We start from the raw sequence: 19,199 nt of genomic DNA on the forward strand, positions 1-19,199 counted from the left end.
ATGGGAGTGCCTGGGAGACGGCAGCACCATGAAGCAAAAGGCCTTTATTGGCGTTTCCTCCTTTCCTGCTAGTCCTTTGCATCAAAGTCCACACCGAAGCACAAAGCCAAACCGTGCCTGGTCCCGCTCAGCACAGGGGCAGTGCCACTCTGTCGGAGGGAGGGATGTTTATTTTAAAATCACCTGAGGCCTGAGTCATCTTTGGCCTATCCCCAGACCTGGAAGCGAGATTTAGCATTATGCTATAGCAAACGGTTGCATGTTTCACCCGGAGCTCCTGGATTCTGATTTTATTGCACCTGGAGAGCAGCTAGGGTGAGCGGGTTCCCCCTGGCCACCAGCAGGAGATGAGGGAGTGGCATTTCCAGATCCAGGTTGGGAAACTCCTGGAGAATTGGGGCTGAGCCTGGGGAGAGCAGGGACCTCAGTGGGACACAATAACATAGAGTCCATTCTCCGAAGCAGCAATTCCCAGCCCAAGGTCCACTGCAGCCTTCTGAAGAGGCTTAGTGTACAGCACCCCACTGCCAACCAGTCAGTGCCTGTCCTGGAGGACTAGAGTGTGGACTTTGAGATCTCTAGGTCTTGGATTCCAGGTGCCATCAGGACTATCTGCAATATTTTGTGACCCGGAAAAGAAGATCAGGGCCCTGACGGAACTCGAACAGTTCCACAGGATCAGCAAAAGGGAGTTCCTTCGCCAGGCATTTGGTTGAGGTTGACCTGAACCACCACTTCCCATGGGCCCTCCTCTGAGCCTCCCTCTTATGGTACCCACTGCGATTCTGCTCAACCCACTAGGATATCAGTATGCATTAATTTAATGTTCTCTATATTTTCTATTGTTCTATGTCGCTTGTTGTTATCACATTATTGTTGTTAAACTAAGTTATCTGTATCACATGTTCTATGTCAGCAGTTCTCAACTTTACCTTTGGCGCGACCCCAATTTCGCAGGCACACAATAATCAAGGCAGCGTGGAGGCAGACATTGCCATGGCTCTGCCCGCCTCCACCAGCCACCAGCCACCAGCCGCCACCTCCGCCCGCCATCTCTGCCCACCACCTCTGCCTGCCTCCACCCGCCACTGCCTCTGCCTGCCACCTGCCGCTGCCTTACCACTCTGCGCCACAAGAGGCTCTGCCAGATAGAGGGCTTCCTAGACCCTAAACATGACCCAGTCTCCCTCCTTCTAGGGTAGCTGGTACAGCCAGACTTTCTGATCTCAGAAGCCACAAAGCACTGCTATGCTGTTGGTTTAAGGCATTTTCCAACTGGCTACGTAAACAGTTCTCTGTGGGCTGGTTCCAGCATGAAGCCACTCTCTGATATCTCCAATATGCTGTCAGTACACCTGCAGAGGGCAATTTCTGGAGAGCAAGTTCCTTCCTCTTTGGGGGCTTGTATCTTTTGCAGATTTTGGGTGTTACTTAATGACCAAGGCTAATTTTTTCATTAACACGTTTTCTTCAGTGGCACTATTGACAAGAAAGGAAGAATATGAAGTGTAATAATAAATAATACATATCAAAAAAACAAAGTTTTTTTTATCATTATAAAATCTGTGTTACTTACACACTGCATTATGACTTTCATGAATGAGAGATGTCCTAGTCTTGTTTCTCCATTGGAAGCCATGGAGGTCCCTAGAATTGGAACCCTTTGGTACTGTTAAGGTGTGGCAGGGCCCCCTGCCTCACTGACAGGCACACTGTCTTCTATAACCAATGGCACCCCACAATAGTCTAGGCTTAAGCTAAAGCCAAGACGACACTGCTAGGGTTAGCCAAGCCAGGCCAGACTCCATCTCTGCCTTAGGTTTGGAATGACAGCCTTAGCCTGACCCAAAGGTGCCTCTGGACTCAAGCTCGCATCAGCTCACCCCCCCCCCCCATTGTATTTCTAAGCGAGTGGACTGGCTTCCTCCTGTTTGCCTAAGTGCTCCTAGGAAAAAAATTTTGCAACATTTTTCACACTTGGCCCCTCTGCCAGGGGAAATCTCCTCCCCACATCCTGCCAGCTGGACCTGATGGCTCTCTTCCTCAGAGCCATTAATACCTTTATCCAAATCCATTTATGGCCATCCCACCCAATTGGCCAGGCATTGTCCTAATCTCCGGGGACCCTGGAAACTTCCAGCACATGCTTGCCTGAGCCTTGTCATGTAGCCCCCCTCCCCAAAACCCCATAAAAACTGTGGCTTCACACAGCCACTCTGAGTGTCTTCCAACCCGGGACCTCCCATGCTGGTTCGTGCTTCTTCCTCTGACCCTCCATTCCTCGGACAAGTAACTATCAAGCCTTCCACTCTTCCTCCCCCTTCTCTATGTGTTAGCTATTTGTGTGTCTTTTTGTTATTTTTCCTTTCAATAAAGCTTATATTACTATTTTACCATTACAGCTGTGTTTGCCTTGAGTTCCTACAGGTGTAATCAACCCTGGTATATATAGGCATTTCGATCCATAAACGCTAAGTTACCCCCCTCTTGCAGCATTTGGGCAGCCCAGGCTTACAAAGGTCTTGGACACCCAGTGCCATGAAAGCCCTCTGCAATGTTTTGTATTCTCAAAGAATTCACCTCAAAAAATTCGAGAACGAATGAGCGGGCTCCTGGGCCTTGAGGGCACTCGATTTGATAGGGGATTTCCATCCCATGTATCCAGATAAACCAGGTATTGATCCAACTTGATGGCGAGGAGGGCTTTGAGGGAGTGAGATGTAAGATAGACCCCCCCCCCAGCTCCTTTCCACAACATGCTTGGCCTAAGTTCCAGAACCCTCTGTGGAGAGTTACTCCTATCATCCCCCACTCCCCGCTCCATTCCAGATGGCCTCTTTCACGGCTCAGGATGTTTAAGCTTTCCTTTTGCACCTGGAGGTGTTAGCTCTAAACTGCATTTTCCTTTGAAGATAAGAATTGTTCAGTGTGAATTTGATGTGCATGGAAACCGCGAACTGTTGTGTTTTCTTGAGATGGCTGTTTCCGGGACAGCATTCTGACTCGAGCCAAAATTACACTCTTGTTAAATAAACTCCCCCACCCCCCCAATACTACCTTAAAAATGATGAAATGGATCATTATTGAATTCGAAAGTATTTTAGAGGAAGGAAAGTTGGAAATTTAAAATATGGAACCAGTGGGGTTTCAGCATATAGAGCAATATGAGAGCCAGTGTAGCGGAGTGGTTAGAGAAGGGGCCCCTAACTTATTTGATCCTGTGGGCACCTTTGGAATTCTGAAAGAGGGAGCGAGATCCAGGTTGGGAAACTCCAGGATATTTCGGGAAGGAGCCTGGAAAGGACAAGGACCTCCATGGGATACAATATAATAGACTCCACCCACCAGAGAAGCAATTTTAGCTAGGGATACTGATCTCTGAAGTCTGGATGATGGGATGACCAGTTTTCCCTCTTGCAAAGCATCCTGCCATTAGAGAAGTAGAGAGTGAACTTTGTATAGACTAAGATACCTGCAAGGTACCTGGCAGTTTGCCTGACACAGGGAGTAACTCCATGGAAGATTGTCCAGGCAGGGGCCTTGAGTTAATTGGATAAATGTTTATCAAACTTTGCACAGAGAGGTTAATGAGAAAATGACCCAATTTTGGGGTGTTATTCAGACTGTATAAACATCTGTACAAAGTGGCTCGGGTGAATGCTGGATTTTAGACATGAGCCTCAGCGCCACCCCTTTAATTGCTGCAGCAATTAAAAATGGTTATTCGAAAGAATTCCCAGGCATTGTGGAGAATTTGGATTTCTCCCCACAATGGGTAAAAATGAACATGAACTCGCTAGCATGGGCATTTCATAGAGATGAGCTGTAATTCTGGGGGGTAATTCTAGGGAGTCCCAAAGTCCCACCTTGGGACTGGCATCTGGGGAGGCGGGAGCCATTAAATGACTCTCACAAAATAGGTGCTGCAGGAAGTGAAGTCACCTACAAAATGGCTGTCACAGTCCTATAGTGCAGTGGTCCCCAACCTTTTTATCACTGGGGACCACTCAACGCCAGGGACCACTCACCGGGGACCACTCACCACCTTTTACTGAGGCCCGGTGGGGGGGGTAGTTTACTCCTCTACTCTCAACCACTGCCCTAACGCTCTCTGATCGCTATGGTAATGTTGAAACATCCCTTCAAAATAAGATACAGACACGCCACAACAATGAAGTGCGTTGTAAAGGGCTGGGGGGGATGAAGTAAAGGGTCGGAGGGGGGGAGGCGTCCTTCGGGGCCCACCTCCAATTAGTCGAAGGACCACATGTGGTCCGCAGCCAACAGGTTGGGGATCGCTACGATAGTGGAGATTCTTGGACTATGGTGGCAGCTGTTCAAATCCATGCTCTGTCATGGAAGCTCACTGCATAACCTTAGGGCCGTCCCATGTTCTCAGCCTGACTCACCTCACAGGGTTTTTGTGAGGATAAAGTAGCCAGGAGGAGAGCAAGGAAAGTCACTTTGGGTTTCCCTTAAGTCGAAAGGTGAGGCATAAATAAAGACAATCAAACTAAAAAGTAGTTCCTTAATTCAGTGAGGCACCTATAGAATCAGCAAAGCACATAATACAAGCATTCATGGGATAGGGTCTATTAGTGAAGATCAGTTTATTGGTGGGAAGTTGCAGAATTTCGAATATATTTATCCAGACTCACAATTATCCACACTTACAATCTTTGGCCAAGGTAGATGTCTAAATCAGCATGAATAAGATGATGACTGCTCACATGAAAATGGGCAGCAAATTTGGCATAGCTATGATTTCATATTAGGGTTGGAACAAGCATGAGAGCCAATCTTGTGCCATTCACATAAGGAAAGGGATTGTGACATTTCAAGCAAGGCCTAACTGGTAGCTTCTCACACTGGACGACTGAGGTGTTGCAAATTCTGCCTTCAGTCAAAGTCAGGATTACTGCTGGATCTGCTTCAGTGCTGGAAAAGAAATAAAGAGAAGCAGATGAGGCTGTCAACAGTTCTGTTCTCACCGGATCATTTCTATTATGCCCCCCACTCTTCCGTTGACCTGTGTCTGTGGGCTTTCCCACATTCTCATTTCCCTTGCTTGTAAGTCCCTGTTTCTTTGTGGGAGATTTAGCACTGTGTGTGCTTTGCTCCCCCTAATGATCAATTCAATATTGCAGTGGTTTATTTCCAGCATAAAAAACGTTTAAATATGCATAGAAATACAGGGGGGGGAGGAATAGGAAGAGGAGAACAACTGTTTATTTGTATTCTGATTTTGCTACCTGAAAGAGTCTCAAAGTGGCTTAGAATTGCCTTTCCTATACCTCCTCACAACAGACCCCCTGTGAGACAGCTGGGGCTGAGAGAACTCTAAGAGAATTGTGAATGGCATAACGTCACCCAGCTGGCTGCATGTAGAGGAGTCAGAAATCAAACACAATTCTCCAGATTAGAGGCTGCTGTTGTTAACCATAACACCATGCTGGAAATATCTGATCTACCACTAGACAGAGAAAAACCTCTGTGAGAGAGTCCACATCCCAAAAACAGAAAAATGAGAATGCAGAAAAACCTTGTCTTTTCAACCCCATATTTGCTTTCATTTTTGCCATTTTGGGCATTCTTACCCATTGTTAGCATACAAAGCAAGACACAGAACAAAGGACTTAATGGTCCTACTGAAGAAAACCTTCTTTGTCAATCCATGCCTGATCTTGCAGCTCCCCTTCCGTACCTCCAAATAGCAGCCAGATTCCTTCCTTACCTTGCCATGATGGTGATGGTGATGGTGATGGTGATGAGGATGATGATGATGAAAATGATGATGAGGATGAAGATGATTATGATGAAAATTATGGTGGTGATGATGATGCCTATGTCCAGGCAACATTCCAGGTAGAGCAGGATGTAGGTGATGTCTGCGGTGATGTGGTCCTCGTGGAGGGAACCCTGGAGTTAGCCATGGCTCAGGATGATGAGGTGGCATCCCACCTAACAGTGAGCAAAACAAAGCCATAGAATGAGGGCAAAGCACCTGTGCAACTCTTCAGATAGCCACATTTCTCACTATAAAATAATGGCAAAGGGAAATGCTTATCTATCTGTCAAGGCTCTTCACCAGTCTGCCTCAGTGAACAATCTCCCAGTGGTTCCTGTAATACCCAAGGCCTTGTGCACTCCATAAGCATCAGAGGGAGACCCTCTGCCTGCTTGTCAGCAGCAAGCTCCACTTCAAGTTCCCCTGGAACCAACAGGCCTGGACCCCTCTGAAGGGATCTGTCTCCCACAGGTTTTTTCATTGTGGGGGTTTGTGAAACTCTGGGGCTCCTCGACAGCCCCGGAATGGTTTCACTGATTGGGTGGGAGTTCCCAGCCCTGCGGAAAAGGCCACAGGGCTGTTTCTGGCATAAAGGGGGAAATGGAGCATGATGTCACACCCAGTGGGAGTGTCTAGGTCAGCCTTTCTTGACTTTTTGACCATCAAGAGACCCCCCCCCAAATTCTTCAGGCTTTAGGAAACCCCAGAAGTGGTGCAATTCTGCAGGATATGGTTGGGAAGCATAACTGTGTACATGCCCAGCTGGGGCCCTTCCCCTTCCCACCCCTTGACCATTTTTGGGGGAGCAGGTTGAACTGACCCAATATGGTCCTATTGATAATATGTTGAGTCAAGGGGCCTGAAATTCAATCACTCTCAGGCCCCCTCCAAACTCCACCCCATCCCTCGTGACACTAGGGTGGAGGCAAGGGTAAACAACCTCCCTCTGACACCGGTGCTGTGCAACACCAGGTCAATAAACAACAAAACCTCTACCCTGCAAAATTATTTTGCAGAACAAAGAGCGGACCTGGCATGCGTGACAGAAACCTGGACCAGGGAGGGAGAAACAGTTGCCCTTAAAGAACTAGCCCCAGCCAGGTTCTCTGTCCTCTGTCAGTGCAGGCCCAAAGGCCAATGTATGCTTTAGATGATTTAATAGATTTAATAGTGTTGAATTATCTATTTGGATTACCATTATACTTACAAGTGAGAGGACAACCACTGAGGAAAATTACCCTTTGAAAATGGGATATATCTAGAAACCGTTCTGGTTGGATTCTACGCTACAGTAAAGCAACATAGAATGAAGAACTTTATTCTGTACAAATTTTGAAAGTATTATTAGTAGCTTAGGGATAGATTTTTTTATTCTGATTGTAGACACTACAAACCGTCCCATTTGTCTGTATTTGCTTACGCTTTGTATTCTGACAAATTTTTGTCTCCACTTAATCTCCTTTTGTTTATAGCTTATTATAGAACTTTTGCCTGCTTGTCCACTGAATACTTATAACTGCAGCACCTTCAACGGGGAATTTCCAGCATAATGCTATGCTGACTTTTGGGGGAATTTTTTTTAAATTTGTATTATAAGTTTTACACATCAACAAATAAAGAAAATAACCTAGAGAACAACAATAATACCAATGCTAGTTGACTTTGGAAGTTCTAAGGATTCATTGATATTGTATGCCTGAAGAAGAGTTTTTGAAACGTGTATCTGTTACCCTGGCGAGAGCCCCCCTACTAGAAGGCAATCTTTAAGAAGACACCTTCATATACCTGGCATGTACTGGGCACTGTGCAGAATGGTGTACACAGTAACCAGACTGACAGCTGCTTGATATGGAAAGTCATTGGATTCATTTCTTGGCCAAGGAGTTCAGCCTGGACTCCATCTTGTCTGAGATGGCCAGAACAGGATGGAAAACTCCTTTATCCTCCATTTCTTTTAGTCCAGTCCAAAAGACTTAAGTTATATGGGCAGTTATGGGCCATTGCTCCTCCCATCCAAAACCATCAGACTGTTCAGGGAAGGGAGTGGCTCCCCCAAGAACTAACTGTAACTTCTTTTTTCCTGTCTCCTTATCTCAAACTGTCTTATTTGTTCAGTGCAATCTCTGTCTAGTAGCATCTTTCTCTTGCTTAATATCACCTATTGCAGTGGTCCCCAACCTTTTACAGGCTGGGGACTGGCAGCAGCAGGGAGGGCGATTGCCCGGCCACGCATGCCACGCATGCGTGGCCGCGTATGTGCGCATGCACGCATGCGTGAAAGTGCCGTACATGTGCAATTTTGGCTGCGCATGTGCACGTGTGCGGCCCGGCTTCCCTCTCCCCCCCTCCCACAGTAAGAAGCTTGCCGGGCTGCAAGCTTGCGGCCTGGGAAGTTTTTTACTGTGGGGGGGGGTGGGGAGAAGGAGCCGCGGCCCGGTGCCAGGGCCTTCGCAGCCCGGTGGTTGGGGACCACTAACCTATTGCACTCCCCCCTCCATACAGGGCCATTAAGAAGATTCCACACCTAGCAAAGGTATTGTTCAGTTTGATGGGCTTACATGACACAACTCCAGCCAGCCCACTTCAACTGACCTATCAGGCATAACTCAGGCCCCTGGCCAATCATCTATCACTGCATCATACAGTACCACCTCACAGGCTGACCCAGGAATTTCAAACCCTTTCTCTGTCAGAACCTGAGCTACTTGTGTGTGTGTGTGTGTGTGTGTTAACACCTCCACACCCAACGTTGCTTTCCACACCAATGTTGTCAACTTCTGCTTTCTTGGGCCAGAGACAAGTGCAGCATTTCCCTATTTAGAAGAAGAAGACTTGGTTCTTATATGTCACTTTTCTCTACCCAAAGGAGTCTCAAAGCGGCTTACAGTCGCCTTCCCTTTCCTCTCCCCACAACAGGCACCCTGTGAGGGAGGTGAGGCTGAGAGAGCCCTGATATTAGAACAGCTCTATCAGTGCTCTGAGAAGGCCAAAGTCAACCAGCTGGCTGCATGTAAGGGAGTGGGGAGTCAAACCCGACTCGCCAGATTAGAAGTCCGTGCTCTAACCACTACACCAAGCTGGCCCTACACCTCCTAACCACTACACCTTTGCCCCTGTAGAACTTACTGTGTGCATAAATTTAGAGTCCAGTGGCAATTTTTATTTAAGGTATCAGCTTTCATGTGTAGACACTTCCTCAGATACATGTCTGAGGAAGCCTGTGTACAAACATAAGCTCATGCCTTGAATAAAACCGTGTTGGTCTTAAAGGTGTCCCTGGACTCTAAATTCGTTTTGCTGCTTCAGATCAACATGGCTCCCCCCTTAGTGTGTGTCTGTTTTTCTCTGTGTGTTTCTCAATAGCATACAAAATCCTTTTTGGAACCCAATTAGGCCTGCTTATTTCAGGGTTTCTCCCAGGGAAAGGACCCTGTAAACATTGGTAGAGAGTTCTTGCAGTATCTTAATTCACCATAATTCCCTTTGAGCGATCCTTTTTGGGTAACATATATTTGGAATTCACATGGCATGCATGGATCACAGTATGAAGATTTTTCATGGACCATTTTTTGTAAAAGGACCTTGAATTTTGTCAGTGCATCTGACTGGCTTGTGACATACTAATGGGTGTTCTCCCCATATCTTGTGCTTTTATTGTTTGTTGCTGGATATTTATTGTATATTATATCGGCATCACAGTATCGTCCTTATTACACAGAGCTTTATTGCAGTTTTGATACACTGTGTGCCCACTATCTAAGGAGTTATATGGAATCAGACCATTGAATCATAGACTCATAGAGTTGGAAGGGACCTCCTGGGTCATCTGGTCCAACCCCCTGCACCATGCAGGACACCCACAACCCTATCACTGACATTGGTCCATTGAGGTGCATATTGTCTATTCGGGTGGGTAGCAGCTTTCCAAGTTCTCAGCTAGAGGTCTTTCACACCACCTACCACCTGGTAATCTTAGTTGGGATGTTGGGGATTGAACCTGGGACCTTCTGCATCCCAAACAAATACTCTACCACTGAGCCATGGGCCCTGCCATGGGGAAGGGGCAAAAGCTGCAGCTTCATATTGAGGGTGCAGAGATAAGCCCATTGAGCCTGAAGTCGAACTGTACCACTTCCAAGGGTGTGTTTTAAGAATGGTGGAAGTTAGACCCTGTTTTGTTTCGTAACTTGGGGCTCCAGGTGGCAGCAATTAGCTTACCTGGAAAAAATGATTGCTTTGTAAGGTGAACTTCATGGCATTACAGTCCCTCCCCCAAACTCCACCCTTCTTAAGCTCTCCCTCCCCAAACAAAGACATCCAGGTATTTCCCAACCTGGAAACTTTAGACATGCAACCTTTACCTGAATTGTGGTTTCCCATGTCAAGAGATGGTCTCAGTCTGCAATATAGAAATACCATATTGTTAGAAGGATTTCCCACCCATCCTTTCTCGTTTGTATGGACCTAAAGTCACCACTTTTTCTCTCCCCAACTGGGCCCTTGTGTTTTATGAGGGGGGTATTCTCTGTATGGAAAGATACAAGGATGAGAGATGTATAGTCTCTTTGAGATTAGGCTTTTTATTATGGCTGTAATCAGTTTTGGACTACCACTGAAATGGAAATTATTCATAGTTCCCCATTTATTAAACTCATAGTTTCACAGAGTTGGAAGGGGCCATAGAGACCATCTAGTCCAACTCCCTGCTCAATGAAGGATCAGCATAAAGCGTCCATGGTAAGTATCTGTCCAGCTACTCCTTGGAAACCGCCAGTGAGCTCCCCACCTCCTTAGGCAGCCAATTCCACGGCTGAACTACTCTGACTGTGACAATCCCCCCCCCCCACACCCGATATCTAGCAGGTACCGTTCCTTATGGAGTTCAAACCCATTACTGTGTGTCCCGTCCTCTGCTGCCAACAGGAACCACTTCCTGCCCTCCTCCAAGTGACAACCTTTCAGATACTTAAAGAGGGCTATCATGTCCCCTCTCAGCCTCCTCTTCTCCAGGCTGAATATTCCCAAGTCCCTCAGACTTTCCTCAGAGGGCTGGGTCCTCAGGCCCTGGGTCACCCTCATCGCTCTCCTCTGTGCCCTCTCAGTTTTGCCCACATTCTTTTTTGACGTGAGGCCTCCGGAATGGCACACTGAATTCCAGGTGCATTCTGACCAAGGTGGAATACAGTGGGACTATGACATCTCGTGATTTCGATGTGATGCCTCTGTTGATACCGCCCAAGAATGCATTCATCACTACCAGTTAGTCTACCAGGTGTCTTTGAAACATTATCAGCTCAAACTCAGCTCACCATCTGTGTTTGCAAGCATTTCATTATTAACATTCTGCTTTCCCCCTCAGTTAGGACTCAAAGCAACTTGTAGCACTGCAGTCTCCCCTCCTCCATTTTCTCCCAATAGTTCAATGAAACAGAAGGAGTCTAAGATAGTTGCAAGGTCAACCAGCAAGGTTCCATGATAGAAGTGATGTTTCAAACCCAGGTTGTCCACAGTCTTAGTTGGGTTGCCAGACTCTTGGTGGGACCTGGGGATCCCCTGCTTTGGTACTTCTCCCTCGCTTCAAGGGTTTAAGAAACCTGAGAGAGAACCTGTTCCTACACTCTATCTGTCTCCTGTTCCACAACTGGGAATGCATCTGTCCATTAATTTTAATCTTGACATTTTGATCTCCTTTACTATGCCCCCCCCCCCCGGTGTTCAATCCAAATTAATGATGACAGTATAAACCGAGCTTGTTATTTCTGTAAGGCCCTATATCTGGTAAACCCATGACCCACTCTCTGCTTATATGCGTGGCCTTGTAACTCTTGTTTAATTGTCTGACAAGGTGTGCTGTGCACACGGAAACGTACACCTCTGTTGGTTTTAAAGGTGTGGCTGGGCTCAAATTTTGTTCAGCTTTATACCAGTTTAACAGAAGTTGGGACTTTTTTTTAACATTGTGCATGCATTCGGGGAAAGATTGATGCAAAAGTATGAATGTAGACAAATCAACACTCCTGAGGCCGCTGGGTGACCTTGGGCCAGTCACAGTTCTCTCAGAGCTCTCTCAGCCTGTCTTACCTCACCAGGTGACAGTTGAGGGTGTAGAGATTTGTCTAATTTGCCCGGGCTGGGGCAGGGTCAGGAAAGGTCAGACTCTGGTCTCTGTGTAATCATCAGAAAGACAGGGTGAAAATTAAGCCATGTCTTGCACTCTGATAACAATGTAATGTGTACACAACCAAAAATCGTCTGTAAACTTTCATGGCTAAAATGTATATTGCAAAATCTGCTTTCCTGGGCTGAAACTAAACTAAACTAAACTAAACTAAACTAAACTAAACTAAACTAAACTAAACTAAAATAAAATAAAATAAAATAAAATAAAATAAAATAAAATAAAATAAAATAAAATAAAATAGGCTTAGAGAAGGCTTCTTCAGAGCAAGCTAGTACAGAGAGAGAATTAAGCCTTGTGTCTGTCATAACTTCACGAGGGGAGAGGAAGGGAAGGAGACTGTAAGCCACACTAAGACTCTTATGGGTGGTGAAAAGCAGAGTGTAAAAACCAGCTCTTATTATGAGCATACACAATACCAACAACATTACTCCTCACCTCATTGTAGTAACAGGCTATTAATTACCAAAATAAATTAGTGGAGGGAGTTAGTCTAGGGAGCTTTTTCTCCCTCTCCCAATATACTTGGGGTCAGTCTCTGAACTTGTTGGGGAGTAGGTTGTTGAGCTCCCCCTCACTGGCAGTCTTCAAGCCAAGGTTGGACACACACTTTTCTTGGATGCTTTAGGATGCTTAGGGCTGATCCTGCGTTGACCAGGGGGTTGGACTAGATGGCCTGTATGGTCCCTTCCAACTCTATGATTCTGTGATTCTATATGATTCTAGGTGCAGAACTGACAAGAGGAAATATTTCTTTACTCAGTGAGCAACAAAACAGTGGAATTCACGACCAGCGGAGGTAATGATGACCATAAACACAGCCAGCTTTAAAAGGAGTGTGATGGAATCAGTGTGCCTTTGCATTGCTGGCCCAGTTCCGCCTTGCCCATCCCCTGTTCGGGCCGGTTGCCAATTTCGGATGATCAGCAAAAGGGACTCTCTGGACAAGATCACTGCCCCCACCTGGCTGAAGTACAGGGTCACAGCTGGGAGAACCAGGACTCCTGGCTGCCCCTTTTCACACCGGAGGCCTCACCCCTGTGGCCTCCCATGGCCCCAGCACACTGAGCGCTTGGGAGACAAGTAAGTGCAAGGGTACACCCCTCTGGGTCTTCCCTTTGCACTGGGCTAGTGATTCCAAGGCAGGAATCTCCAATTTATAAAAGAACAAGATTTTTAAAAGCAGATCTTAAAAGCAGCACAGCACAGAATTAAGCAGAACAGGCAAAAGAAATTGGATGACATGAATTCCTTCTGTCCTTCTGCCGAAACATACTCTGTCTGATGTTAAGACAGGGTAGGTGCTTATGAGGCTGCATTATCAGCCCACCCTCGGCCACATGTCCAAGATGGCTGCCCACCTCTTCTCCAAGAGTAGGCTCCTTGCTTGATGGTCGGCAGGCAAAAAGCCCCTTTCCTGCATTGGTGAGCTGTAGAAATACCTTTCTGTCCTCTCCCCCAGGAAGCCCCTCTCCTAGGAGTTCTGGGAAGAAGAAGCTCTCCTCCCCCCTCCAGGTACCTGCTTCCTGGCCAGGTCAATTAACATTTGAAAGAGGAGGAGAGCAACGGATTATCTCTCCACAGCATGGGGGAGGGGGCACCTGTGTCCTTTTGAAATAGCAAGGGGCATTTCTTCACACCAAGGTTAGAAAGATTCATGGAGGACTGGTCCAACAATGGTGACAGAATGGAACCTCCATATCCAGCAGCAACAAACCTGTGAATACCAGTGCTTGGAGTCAGGAGCAGGAGAGAAATACCCTGTTTGCCTCCCAAAGCAAGAGGCTGGACTCAATGGCTTGAACCAGCAGGCTATTCTTACGTACGTAAATATGGAACCGGCCCCCTGAATTCATGCATTTTTAAAATGGAACCCTTTTAGGGCTGTCAATTTGGCAAAAAAAAATAAAACAAAAAAAACATCCTGTTTGGTGTAGTGGTTATGAGTGCAGACTTCTAATCTGGCATGCCAGGTTCGATTCTGCACTCCCCACATGCAGCCAGCTGGGTGATCTTGAGTCACCACGGCATTGAGTAAACTGTTCCGATCAAGCAGTGATATCAGGGCTCGCTCAGCCTCACCCACCCCACAGGGTGTCTGTTCTGGGGAGAGGAAAGGGAAGGTGACTGTAAGCCGCTTTGAGCCTCCTTTGGGTAGAGAAAAGCAGCATATAAGAACCTACTCTTCTTCTTCATCATCATCCCCGACAAAATACTGTTTCAATTCATCCCAGTTTCCTTCAAACGCAATATAATAAACAAATTTGAAACTGCGTACCGTACTGAAGGAGAAGTGTTTTGCCGGTCTGCTTCCTTCTCTGTGGTTCATACAGGAAACAGACTTAGCTGATATAGCAACCTGCCCCTCCCCCCAGTTTCCTGGATGGCTGAAGGGAGTGCCCAGGTTGCCCTGGGAGAAATAGGCCTTTATAGGCTTTTCTTCCTTTACTGCTAGTGTTTCGCATCAAAGTCCATTTATCATGCAACAGTGCAACTCTTTCGGAAGGGATGGATGTTTTTTTTTAAATCACCTTATCAATGAGTAATCTTTGGTGTATACGCTGACCTGGAATGGAGATTTAGTATTGTGCTGCAGAAAGTGGTTGTATGTTTCATCTGGAAACTGGCTAGGGTTGTCGAATTCCCCCTGGCCACCAGCAGGGGCTGAGGGAGTAGAGTTTCAAAAGCCGGGTCAAAATGTATACCGGTTATACTCACGCTTTCAGTGAGCTTCCTTCAGTGGCACTGCTGGCAAGAAAGAAATTATTTAAAAATACATATCCAAAAACAAAGTGTTTTTGATTGTAATAAAGTATGTGTTACACACTGTGTTACAACTTTCATGAATACTCAACATTGGTCCTTAAGTAATATCAAAAGTCTGCAAAAGATACAAGTCCAATTAATATGTAGTATATAGGAATATTGCCAACAATAGAACAACACAAAAAAGTACACAAAACACAACGTTCCTTCAAAGTAGCATATAAGTTAAGTAAGAAATTGTTAACAGGGGGACCGAGTAAAATGTGAACACAGCTGACAAATCACATGTCCACCACAATAGTGAGCACTCATCAATATTAAATACATGTATTGGAGAAAATACTGCACCATTCTTAAGGAAACATGACCCAATTTTGCAGAAAACGAGAAATCAAAGCTTGAATTAAGTCCTTTGGGTTATAAGGATTGCAACTTATAAAATAAAGGGATTCTCTTTGTAGTAATTTTTTAGATCTACATTTCAGTCCCTGTGTGGCAAGATAATTCATAAAGCATAAAAAGAAAAGTTATTATGATCATGATTAGTGCTAATAATGAGCTCAACCAGCAAGGCTTCATGTCCCTTGTTCCTAATGCAAGATTGATGTTCCAGTATTCAAGTTTAAAGGTCTAGCTGACATGCCAACATAAATCCAATAACATTGGCAAATAATACAGTAAACATTTTGAGAATTACAGTTTTCAAGAGATTTCAAATGCACCATGAAATTAACATTAGAGAAGTGAAATTCATCAATTTCCATTGCCAGTTTACAGACTCAATTAGAATCACACTTTAAGAATCCTTTCAGTAACAATTTGTTCCCCAGAAAATCTCTAGTATCACAATGGGTTGTCAAGACCCAAATGTTGACTGAGCACCTTAATACTATAAGAAGTGTTTTTTCACATACAGGGTTATCAGAGATAAGATGCCAATGTCTCATAAGAATCTTTTTAATATTGTTTGTGTATCCAGAAAATTCAAATGAGCAAATCAGCTGATCCTAGCTAATCTTATTTTTATAGTTAAGTAAAGACTCATGGGGGAACAGCATTCATCCTGTTACATACACGTTTAATAATATCAGTGGGATAACCCATTTTTAACAATGACTTCTCCAGTTGTTTACCTGCCTGTTCGTATGAATCTATTTGGATATTGATGTGTTTGTGCCATAAAACCTGTCCAAAGGGTACAGTGTTCCTTAGGGATGAAGTAAAGTTTCTAGCATTGTAATTACTTGTGAATTTAATGGGTGAGTGTTGACCATTCACCCAATTAAGAAAAGGTCCCAGACACAATAAATTAGAGAAGACCAAAAAGTTATTAATAATGTCACTTGAAGTTATGCCAGAGTTGATGTCATCATGATGACACACTGATCTTCCCTTCATCTCCCACTGCTTGCCAGTCCAAGGCTACAACAACAGAAAAAAGAACCTATCCTAGGCCACAATAAACAATTTCACAATGAATGCAACTAAACATGTCTAATCTCTTCTTTTTATTTGAACAACCAAAATGGCCTCCAGATTATAACCGTTTTCCAGTAAGTTTTCATCAGTGGTTGTTTCTGCCATGGCTGGCAAACCTACTCCCAAGCAACTGCGTGGGACAACACAACAAGCAACAACACCCTGCAGGGGCTTAGCCAACTCTCAAGCATCCACTACACTAGAGGTGACTGACTGTTCTCCTCTCCTCTCTACCATAGCATCATTGCAACAGGAATTTGGCTCCATGGCTTGGATCTGACGGGCAATCAAAAAGACAATTTGTGTGTACATATACAACAATTTGTAAATCAGTCCTGTTTATTATCCAATCATGGAAAGCCAAAGGAGAAAATCTCGATAATGCATGCTGAACAGGATTCCAGTAGAGCAAAACCAGTTTCATAACTTTCTTCAGAAACATTAGCTAGAAGGTTAAAATCAACAACATTAAATATAATATAAAGGAAGTGAATATTTATTATATTTATTATAAGTATATTATAAGTATTCACTTGTTTATAGACTGTTCTTTGCATTGTTCTTTGTTCCTATGTGAACCACCCTGAGCCTTCGGGGAGGGCGGTATATAAATATAATAAATAAATAAATAAATAAATAAATAAATAAATAAATAAATAAATAAATAAATGTATGAATAGCCATATCAAAAAACCTCATTATGCATAAAATTATATGCATAAGTGGAACTCACCAAAAGTTCTCAATGGAATCTGGCTCACAGTGGCTTTTGTCTCACTTCTTAAGCTATAACCAAAGTTGGATAATAATGTCTATATTTTAGAATTAATTGTAATCTTTGCCATAAAATACTTACTAAGCAATTGCAAGAGGTATTCTTCTTGGGTCTTGTGATCCTCCATGACATTAACAAGAAACTGTTGGTAACTGAGACTTATCCTCTGTGAACCAGGTTCCTTACAATCTCGTTAATTCATTTAATGCAATAAATGCATTTATGAATTACAAAATTATAAATATGCACCCATTTCCCAAGATGTGTTAAAACTATTGGGATATAATGTTGATAACCTGTGGATAAAGAAAGTTTCTCCCTTTAACAAACATCTCTGTAAATCACAATGTTCGTACTGACAAAATCCCAACACTAAATGTTGCCATTCCTTGATGCCGCTCTTGGAAGTGTTGTGATAAAGGGGGATTGCAGTTTTTACTCCAAATTTGAGACCTATGCTTAACAGTATGATATCTTACAGTTCTAGGATTTTGACCTATATACCATTTACCAAAAAGAGGACATATAATTGCCTAAACTACATTTCAAGATTGGCAATTAGAAAAAAAAAAGAGGTCATCAATGAAACAGTACAAAAAGAGCATATTATCCAATTTTAAATTGATTCCAAGAGCCTCTTGTGGTGCAGAGTGGTAAGGCAGCAGAAATGCAGTCTGAAGCTTTGCCCATGAGGCTGGGAGTTCGATCCCAGCAGCCGGCTCAAGGTTGACTCAGCCTTCCATCCTTCCAAGGTCAGTAAAATGAGTACCCAGCTTGCTGGGGGGTAAATGGTAATGACTGGGGAAGGCACTGGCAAACCACCCCGTATTGAGTATGCCATGAAAACGCTGGAGGGCGTCACCCCAAGGGTCAGACGTGAATCGATGCTGGCACAGGGGATACCTTTACCTTTAAATTGATTCCAGGATTCAAAATAAAATTTCTCTCAAATTGAATCATAACAAGATTTGCTACAACAGGTATGAAATTTACCCCCATTGCAACACCTGAATTTTGTAAGAAAAATTTGGTTTGGAATCTAAAGTAATTTTTTTTCTAAACTTAAATCAATGAGTTCTAACAAAAAAAAAATGAACTGGTTGAGAATTTTGTCCTGCTTTGTATAATGCTTTTCAAAGTTCTCGGTGTTGGATGGGGGATGACTGTATACAACAAATTCACCTGTGATTAATATTACTTTATCCTTAGGAACATCAAAGCCTTCCACCTGTTTTATAAAGTCTGCTGTATCATGGATATATGGAGTAATTGAGTATTTTTAGCTAACTGATTAAGGAACAAAATCAATATATTGGGAACATGGTTCCAGAACACCATACATTATTGAGGGACTTTCCGCACCGGGATCCTTGTAGCAAATTGTTTGCTGAACGAAAAATCGCCATTTTAAATAGTGGAATTCGTCGTTATGCATACCTGCCTTTGTAGTGGAATCCAGTTGCGTTTCTATCATTTCCCACAGGCTTCCGGTCTCTGCAAAAATCGCTAGAAAGGAAGCGCTATTGCCAAGCTCGTCCCGCCCCTGGCCGTCAAGCAGCCAATGGGCAGCCGTTAGCATGCTCCCAAACAGCCCCTTTCCCTTTAAGAAAGGTTTTTGTTTTTGTTTTTTAAAAACACACCCGTTGCAACGAATATGCGTTGATTCATTGCAACAGAGAGACCCATCCAGCTGGCAGGTGTGTTTGAGCTGCCGTTTCATCATTGCCACGCTCCCCCCGAGTGAAACCCCCCCCCTCACGGGCGCGATTTTCGGACGAAAACAGTGTGAAAAATAAAGGGAAAATACATCAGCAAACGGGCTTCTCTGTTGTTTGTGCTTAGTGACTTAAAACAGCTCTGGGGAGGGACTGCAGCCGGGGAAGCCTCACTGGCTAAACGGAGGCTTGCCGGTGCGTTGATCTCCGCTCGCTCGGAGAAAAAAAAATGGCGATCGCTTCGCCGGAAGATCAGAGGAGAGAGACTCGTCTGGCAGCTGCAGCCAAAGCACACACACAAAAAAGAATTGCACAACCAATTGCATTTCCACTGCTTATTCAAAAATGTTTCAGGGCCAAAGCCTCACCTGGCCCAGCCCACTTGCTAAAAACATTTGGCAAGTCCCAGGAAAGGTGTTGGAGGGGGGGGCCGTGGCACATAGAAACACCCCATTGAGGACCGCTGGCCCCATTTCCGCAGTTCAGAGTTCCTCATTT

At 44.6% G+C, this 19,199-nt stretch overlaps 1 long non-coding RNA gene across 1 annotated transcript; it reads right to left on the reverse strand.

Moving 5' to 3' along the window:
• Positions 1-4,586: 4,586 nt before the first annotated feature.
• LOC143825780 (uncharacterized) lies at positions 4,587-14,326 on the reverse strand. Its single transcript, XR_013226986.1, has 4 exons — positions 14,245-14,326; positions 10,150-10,187; positions 5,735-5,961; positions 4,587-4,938 (listed from the first exon to the last, which is right to left on the reverse strand). It is a non-coding gene; the product is annotated as an uncharacterized LOC143825780 (long non-coding RNA).
• Positions 14,327-19,199: the final 4,873 nt, after the last annotated feature.

Source organism: Paroedura picta, chromosome 1 (assembly GCF_049243985.1).
Source record: "Paroedura picta isolate Pp20150507F chromosome 1, Ppicta_v3.0, whole genome shotgun sequence".
Classification (NCBI taxonomy): domain Eukaryota; kingdom Metazoa; phylum Chordata; class Lepidosauria; order Squamata; family Gekkonidae; genus Paroedura; species Paroedura picta.